This window comes from Oreochromis aureus, linkage group 8 (assembly GCF_013358895.1).
Source record: "Oreochromis aureus strain Israel breed Guangdong linkage group 8, ZZ_aureus, whole genome shotgun sequence".
NCBI lineage: Eukaryota > Metazoa > Chordata > Actinopteri > Cichliformes > Cichlidae > Oreochromis > Oreochromis aureus.
This window is the reverse complement of record NC_052949.1, coordinates 11,859,559-11,868,905: the sequence shown is the minus strand read 5'-3', so window position 1 is coordinate 11,868,905 and position 9,347 is coordinate 11,859,559.

The following is a 9,347-nucleotide window of genomic DNA, read 5'->3' as shown; positions in this document are numbered from 1 at the left end:
AATTTGGATTTTTCTTGATAGATTAAAGATATTGGTTTTTGTCCAAAATTTCATCCGCAGCGAGATTTATTTTTTTATTTTTTTATATCATTAATGATTGAAGGCAGAGAACTTTCTCCTGGTAAAAGTCTACACTGCAGAAAAGCAGAATTGACCTTCTCATCTGTGGGGAAGGTGTGGTTAAGTACTGAGTTTTTGAGGTCTATCTTCTTCCTCCCAAGCTTCGTTGAAAGAAGAGGGTGGAGTGTTTGGCTTGTCCTTGACCTCCCTGTGAACCAAATCCACCAGGAGTCTGTTGCTGAGGAGATTAAAATCAAGCAACAATGAGACGCTGCAGGAGCAAAAAAAAAGAAAGAAAAGGGGCCAGCGCTTCCTATATGTGGCACCAATCTGAAGCTGTGGTGTTTTAACCTTTTTTGCTTGTAAAAAGCCAAATCTCTGCTTCTGCTATGACAAGTTTCCTGTCGGAGCACCAAAAAGGTCAGCCCCCCCTTTTTTATTTATTTACGGAGACCCAGGAGGAGATAAGAGATACGTGTGCTCTATATGTCTTTGAGGCATCATCGCAGTGAACTGCGGTATCTGTCGAACATCCAGGGAGTGCTGTGAGTGCTGCACCGTCGTCTTATTACAGACAGCAGGTGCAGATGGTTAAAGGCAGGTGCTCTGAGAAAAAAAAAAAGAAAAACAAGAAGAAGGGGGGGAAAAAAGAACAAGCACCTGGTCCCTCTGTTGTAGCAGTCTGGGGCTGCTCTCACTATGATTAGCTTTGTTTCTCCAACAGAGCGCAGCAAGGAACAAGACCTACAACTTCATTAGGGCGGAGCACAGCAGCCCTTCTTTTGCTTTTGTCCTACACTTGACTGCTCTAAGTTAGGATAGTGTGTCGGAGATGATCAGCTTTTTATTATGTGCCACAGCTCTATCACAGGCATCATACCTCTTGACAAGAAAAGAGCTATAATCTGATGCATGTTAGATGCTCTGACTCACAATGAGCATGCACTGATAAAACCCTTTTCTGATTTTACAAACACCCATGCGGAAAGAGAGAGACAAAGCCCTCAGAGCTGACCCGACAAGCAGATCGCTCCTGCAGGAGTTTGGCTGGGATTCAGTGTACGATTCTGACTCTCTACCTACTTTGTTGCCATTACAGGTGGCGAGACTCAAAGCAATGCCCAGGCAAATCTGTATAATCATAGACTCAGGATACTGTAGTGTATCTTCAAGGACGAGCAGAGGAAATGACTGTTGTACCGTGTTTGTATTGTCAGAGTTTGTATGCCCACAGATTTGCTTTATTCATGGCCTCACTTCATCTGCCAGCCAACCATTTAATAATTGAAGGAATTATCAGGCCAGTGGATCCAAAGCCCCTCAGAAATGTGTCATGCCCCTGAGCAAAGCCTGCAGAAAAGGGGAGGAAAAAATGAGAAAGATGGGCCTTCTAATTCAGTACTCTGTGTGTACAACTACGCATAACAAAACCCTGCAATGTTCCACCTACATACAAAGACACATGCACACAAAGTTAAAAGACAGAGGTTGATGATGCCACAAATGGCAAGCTTTGACTGGCAGAATATCAATACCTCATAACAGCGGGAGCCCATGCATGTCAGATAAATTTATGATCCCCTCCAAATGCTGCTCTCCTATTTTCCTCTGCATCAAAATGGGTGTTTTTGATGTAGCTAGATTTCACCATGCAGTTTGGCTAGTGTCCCTCATACAAAGAATGTGACTGACGCAACATTAATCTCCAAACAAAGACACTGGCACAACTACTCCACACAATTTCAGGGCTATGAGGTGGCAACGTCAGTCTCGATTTCTCACTGCTCCTTCACAAGCTGCTCCACTTTCTCCGAATTCTCATTTAGATCAAACAAAACACTCCAGAAAGGAGGTGAAATGGTACCGTTTAAATCCGTGACACACATGCACACAGGGGACCTCCTTCTCATTTTCTAAACAGAGTCGTGGCAAGAACTTTTAAATTTGCCATAATAAGGTGTGACCTACATGAGAGTGAGCCAAAGCCCAAACTCCAGCTCCCAGCAAGATTCCCGTCTACTGAGTATTCCAAAATGTAATGCATGAACATTAAGGAGGAGAGCGCTTCTCCTCTAAGACATAATTCTCTCATGGTTGACACACAACACTTCCTGGAGCATAGGTTAGAATATACACCGCATCCTTCAAGGCGAAAAGCATGCAGTATTTATTTTATTGATGCACTGTTTGGTACATTAAAAACACGTTACCGACACCAGCCAGAGGTTGTAACATAATATAATCTCTTTGACAGTGACATATGAAATACACCCCTTAGCTGACATTCATGAATAATGGCAGCTGTTTGAAAAAACTCTGAGGTTTATTTTCAAGTAGGTTTCAGTTGCAATGCTGCAAAACAGCTATCCTGCTGTTTGGGTTTAGTGAGGAAGTGCTAGGAAATGCAACTTTCATATATTGTATGAGCGCAGGACATTGTAACGTGTTTAAAAAAAAAACAACAGGAGGAAGGGAGGAAGGATGGAAGGAGAAGATTTTGAGATAATGACTTGACTACACATTTACTGACAAAATAAAAACTAGAGACTTCACATTGCAGAGATATTTCATCATGTACAAGGTGCTTTGTGTTATTTTTATGACAGAGCTCCCTCAGAATAGAATCTCGGGGTTAAAGTGGCAGTCGTTCATTGTTTCCAGCATCTGTGTGAAGGGGCAGTCTATTCTGCGTGGACTAGGGGCCTCGTTAAGGGTGGCAAGCCCAGGGAGTGCTCCTGAGGCAGCTGAAAGAGAGCTGAAGCACTACCAAGACTAAGTGAGAACATACCAGCCTTTTGCTCACATAGCTGCCGATAATTTTCTAGCTCCTGACCATAATCCTTTAAAGGTTACGATAACACTGGACTCTGCAGATAACTTGTGACATCTGAAAGTGTTCCTTTGGCAACACTGTAACAACGCAGATCGAAAGTTACAAGAAACCGGTCCGGTGAGATTATCAGAAAAAATACCTGTTTTACAAGAGACATTTTTCAGTTATCAGAGTAAGATAGGCCTAGCTGTTACTAATAAAAACTGTTCAAGTATCCTTAAGGGTGAGTGACAGTGAACCAGCATCCTCAGTGCTGGGATACTAAAAACTGAAGCATCCATCCATTCACTTCTACTAACCAATTTAGTGTCATGGTTGGCCCGGAGCCTATCCCAGATGTCATAGGGCAAGAGGCAGGGTACACCCTGGACAGCTTGTTAGGGTGTACCGCAGTAGGGTGTTAGCTAACACAGACACAGGGACAACCTTTCACGCTCAGAGTTACAGCCAATTTAGAATCACTAGTTAATCTAACATACACATCTTTGGACTGTGGGAAGTCAGAGAATCCAGAGAAAACCTATCCAAACACAAGGAGAATATGCCAAGTCAATGCAGAAAGGCCCCAGCGAGCTCTTAGTTGATGATGATCATGAGGTAGGGCTGGGTTGCAAAGTGGTTTGCAGATGTATAGCAATTGCAGGGAGCTGCTATAACTTAAAACGCTCACCCCATACTTAAGATTTTTTGCTCACCTAAACATCTATCCAGTGAGCCATCAGCCTGGGTGGGCCAGGGAGCAGGAACTGCAGCTCAGCTTAACTTCTGTGTACGTCTACAATGATATGAGTGACTTTTTAGTCACCCCATTTAATGTTTTCCAACCTAACTTTAAGCTGAAAGTGAAACCTGGACACAAAAACAGGACTGGCATGTAACACAAAGTGTAGCAACTTTGTCCCCCTGTTAAATTCAAACCCAGCCATCATTCCCCCTCCCCTGAGTTCCACCCCATCTGTTCCTCTGGTAGAAAAGTGAGGCGAGAGGGGGAAGGAGGAGAAATAGGGGTTGGGGAACTGAGGTGAGGATAAAATCAGGATTCGATCTTCAGATAGAGGAGGTACAGATGATGGTTAAAAGGTGGTGGGTGTTTTGCGTGTGAAAGGAGCAACAGAGTGAGTGAGGAGGAAAGCCAAAATCCAGTTCTCAACCACTTGACAAATTGCTTGTTTGGTTCTTTTGAATGGCAAGTAGTCTTATAAGCAGATGTGGCTGTAAAATGACTGGAGACAATTTTGTTGACAGGTTGTAACAACATCACACCATATTTTGTGTGAATGTGTGAAGCTGGAACTCGTGATTGCTGTAAAATGAGGACATTTGAAACCGAATAAAAGACCTCTGCTGCCGCTGATGTAGCTATCAAAAGGCTTTTGGTAACAGCAATAGTGCATAACTCCTTTCAGACTAATTAAACGTCTGGTTTCTGCAAAGGTTTAACTTATCAAGTCTACCAAGCAATGTTAGTTTAATTTCAAGAAACAATTTGATCACCCACACTGCGATTCTACAAATGTTACTTTTCAGAGGAACCACTTTGTGCTGAATAAATACTTCCAGTACAAAAAAAATCATCACAGCGAGATTTTTTCCATCCTTTAAAGTGCAACTTGAATATACAATAAAACACAAAGATAGCTCAAGCATTAGGTGTTCTTATCTGCCTCTAGCCCATTATTCAGACTGCTTTACGTTTCTTGTTTCCTCCCTTTGACAAAGCCTGCCATGGCACGCACAACTCCTGTCACTTTCCCAGGCTTGTAAATGAAAGTGGTGGCCTGGTAGTCACTTCTGTGTGGCCATGCATAAGAGAACCTCCTCCCTCCCCCCTTGACCTGCAGTTGCCACTCAGACTGACATGCCTTGTTTTGTCTCCAAAATTCCTCCTTAGCCAAAGGTCAAGGTTCAGTTTGCAGCGGGTGGGAGATTCCCCTGCCACATATGGAGGCAAATTAGTGAACTGACTGGATTTATTGGGAAGGTTGCTTGTGGTATGACAAACATATCCTCCTCCACACTCACACTATTTGTTTATCAGGTATTTAGTCAATACCTAAATTCTGCATTATGCATGAGGCTACACAATACTTAATTACACTTGCATGATTTGGATTCCTCATTCAAATTAGGCTGTTTGATACATGGGGTATTCTCTAGAGAAGACATGTAATTACTGTACTATTTCTATTTGGCATAGAAACTCCTGCTCGCATGTATAAACAAGAAGAAATGTGAAGGCAAAGATACTTGTTCTGCCATCTAAAAATATGGTTTTAGTGCACACTTACACAGTTTTCAATCACACAAATGGAGTTTCTTCTTCTCCACAGTATAATGAAAGCATGAAGGCTTGGGTTTGTGAATTCAAAATCCTATTTACCTTTCTACTACATTAAAGATCCTTAGCGAGGAGCACTTCGCGCCAAACTATTTGATGATAAAACCTTTGAAATAATGATTTAAATTTGAAATTGAGAGGCAGTCGCAAAGGATTCAGTCAGTATTTTTCTCTTTTGAGCTGAACCTCTTCATCTGGGGGCAAGAAGAGAAGCAGAAAGGATGGACGGGAGGGAGACAGACGTGTACGAGGACATCTGTGTGTGTATGAGTTTGTACGTTTAATTTTAATGGGGGTGTACATGTATATGCATTTGCAAACTCAGTGTTTGTGAGCATCGCCGTGCATTCCTGTGTGTAGTTTGTCTCTTCCCGAGTGCTTGATTTTTTTGAACCACTGTAAACACACTAGAGCCTTGTTAACGATGCCACTCAGAGTTAATGCTCAAAACAACTTTCATCTGAAAATCCGCTTTTCAGGAAAGTCTGAATTCCACGCTTATTACTGCAGAATAAATGCTGATCCGCACTCCACCTCAACGTGGCGTCGGAAATCTTTGGCAGAAACTACAAATTCCCTTTTTAAACATAGCACAGAGTGTGTGTACACCAGGTAAACTGTATTTCCATAAACTGTCATTTCAGGATGCACTCTCTCCCCACACACGTCAAAATTTCCACAGTAGGTCGCTGACAAGGGGTGGGGGGGACATTTACAGTACGTGGAATAAATCCTATCTTTTCTTTTTCTGCTGTTAAAATATACCTGACATATTCAAGGAGTGAAAGAAATGCAACAGAGACATGCATCTGCTACCAGTAAAACCCACAAAGATGCCTCAAAAAACTTCATATGGATGCTGACAACAGTGGAGCCACAGGAAACACGCACTGTGTGTTGAGGTTGCCCTCTACTGGGCTCTTTTTTGCAACTTTGGAAGAGAAGTTTAACTGCTTCAAGGCACAATATAATGTTACTAGATTAACATTTTAACAGAGCATTTACACCAGACTTCACTTCGTAGAGGGAGGTGCTAAGCTATGGGCTGCCGAAGGTGCGGAACAGTTTGACAAAGATTAAATGCTGGCGTAGATGCATAAGTAATTGGAAGGATGAGAATGTAAATACCTCAGAGCAAATTAATTATTGTCAGGACATTGACTTCTTGCTCTTATTGCATTTGCTGTTTAGAATAAGAAGAAATAATAGCTTCATATTTTATTCTGAAAGTTGTTTTTTTTTTTAAATATTTGCTTGTTAATAGCTGTAAAAAACCTATTCAAACTACCATAAGAGCCCTCAATCAATCATAGCAGTGTACTTATCATAAGTAGCACAATTCAGCTTTTGTATGTTTCTTGTGGAGTGTCGCCTTGACTTTGAGAACAGATTAATAAAAGAAAACCTGCCTGGAAATGAATAGGTGTGGAGCCTTTGCACATTGCATTGCCTTTGTCTTTGATTCGATTGTTGTCATACAATGCTTGAGCTATTTGATGTCAAGACACCGGGAAATTCGAAGATGTGATCACAAATAAAATCAGTGAAGAGAACTAGGATAGAAATGATTGCCTATGATTTTCTGATGATTGTCTTATTACAGATTTGCTCTGTGAAAAGTGACTCCAGAAATCTCCCTTTGTGTCGGATAATTGGTTTAAACAGTGTTTAGACCTTTTAATTAAGTAATAATTATTATCATACTTAAGCAGCTTAACTGTTGTGCACCGCTTAAAAGTCCCCAAATTATATTTATAATATACAATTGAGGTTTTTTTTTCCAGATTAATAAAACCTACATTATTTTGGATCAATGGATCATAGTTACTGGTAAATAAAAAATCATTGATGTGCATTTATCTATTTCATATTTCAGCTGTTTTCAGTTTTAATACCTGAGATGTTGCTTGGTAGATTAATTTATAATAATATGATTAATCTGCTAAATAATCAGAAATACCAGTTTTCAAATAAATAATAATAGTAGAATAAATAGATTAAGCAGATTAAACCTGTACTTGAGCAAAATACTCAGTTAGTACTTAGCTATCATCCAACGGTATTAGGTACTGTAAGGTTAGGCAGATAAGACTAAAGCTCATAGATTCCAAAGAAGGCACGAAGCGCACACACAACAGAAGGTAAACAGGCACTCTGACAAAGGATTGAAGGGAAGGGCAGGGCTATGAATACACTTAAGGGTAATAAGGGAGAATGGAAACAGCTGGGGAACAAGAGGCAGGTGAACTAAATCCATAAATAATGATACGGGATGTAAAACAGAAAGTAAGACACATAAAACAAGGAAACTCAAAAGGTAAAATGGGAAGTAACTTGGGTGCAAACATAACAAAATACTATACAAAAGCTCAAAAGGTCCATGACAACAATCAATACTTTATCATTCATTTTTCTAGTCAGGCTACCACTTGGTGAGCCTTTTGTTCTACAAGGGAAGATGGTGGATTGGACATGAAAGATTTTTGGGTGAATTAATATAAAGCCCATTTTTAAAGAGACTGTATTTATCATTCCCTCCAACAAGATGTGACATATGTTATTTTTCTATGAACACACTAAAAGTGATAAAACTCCTGCACTCATTATTAATTCAGCCCCAGACACGGGACAGCAAGGATATCTTTAAAAGGATAACACTCACAGACAAAAATCTCTACATTTAAATGCAACACACTACCTACATGCAGCAGCTTGTTGAACTAATCCCTTGACAAATGCAAAAACACATAATTGTATGATCCTCATTTGAAATAACACCAGAAATCATTTATTTCCATGTTTTAAGAAAAAAAAAATCCCTTGGAGACATATAAATAAGGCAACAGTATTCAAAGTTATTTTCATGTCTTGGAAGAGTTTGGGGATTTTCGGTATATGAATGTGCTGCAGGAGTTTCATCCCATTCTCCAGTTTCTAAAGTGCCTCCCATGTGAATTGCAACGACACAGGTTTTTGTATTTCTCTGGGGCTGCTGCAGCTTCATCAGCATGACTGATCTCATTTATCATAGTCGCATTCAAAGAGGCCCGAGGTGTAGGAAAGGGAGTTTCAACGGCAATACCATCAGTGCAAAAGCACAGATCACTGAGCTGCTGGGGACCATATGAATGCATGAATAACAGTTTGTATTTAGGATTTTGCTGCATGTGAAATTCCAGGATGGAGGAGGTGTATGGTGCCTCATAATGGGATAAACAAACAGATCAAATGGCTGCACTGCACTGCATCATCTTATGTACTGAATTCAATATTCCTGTGTCAATATTTTATGCTAAGATTTGCTGAATAAAAGCTGATTTTATTCAAACAACAATACCTTGGGTATATGTATGTTATTTCTCTTGATTGTTAATATTACAATATAGTATTTTAATAAATAATATTTTCTAATTTTCTTTAAGTTTGCATTTTTAATATGAAGCTCGTGTTTATAATAATCACTAAAATGTTGCCTAATCCTGTTAAATCACAGAAATCTCTTTAATCTTACAAGAAAAAAACAAAATATTAGCTCAAAAAACAAGCAGAGGTATGAGCAGGCAGAGAAGCTCCTTCTATAGCTGTGTGAGTAGACTCATCATCCCATGATAACCCTCTATGTAGCTCCACTTACCGCGACATTTTGTTCCTTTGCTTGTAATTGATTTCTACTTTAATTTATTAATATAGCCTATAGAGCGCCTGCAGCACAATGCTAGTTATCTGGGGCCCACCAGGAGCCTAATCTCTTAAGATGAGCTGAATTAATAAGCGTCTTCAAGTAACATATTGATTACAGAATCAATGCCTGTTTCTTTGCATCATGCTCAAATCATTATTATAAAATATAACAGCATTATGGCACCTCGTTCAATCGTTTTACTTCAGCGCGCATTTCAAAAGGCTCTCTTTTGATTGATAGTGTGTAAGTCTTTCATAATGAGAGGGCATTCGAAAATATGATGTCTCGATAGTTGTTTTCCACCACCTCCAGCTTGTTATTGATAGGGGTTATCTGATTCCCTCAGCCCAAAACCCTATTGTAGTGGAAGAGTTGCTCTTAACTTTTAAGGGTTTTTAATAAAGAGAAAGTTTCCCGGCTTCCAGGTCACTTCT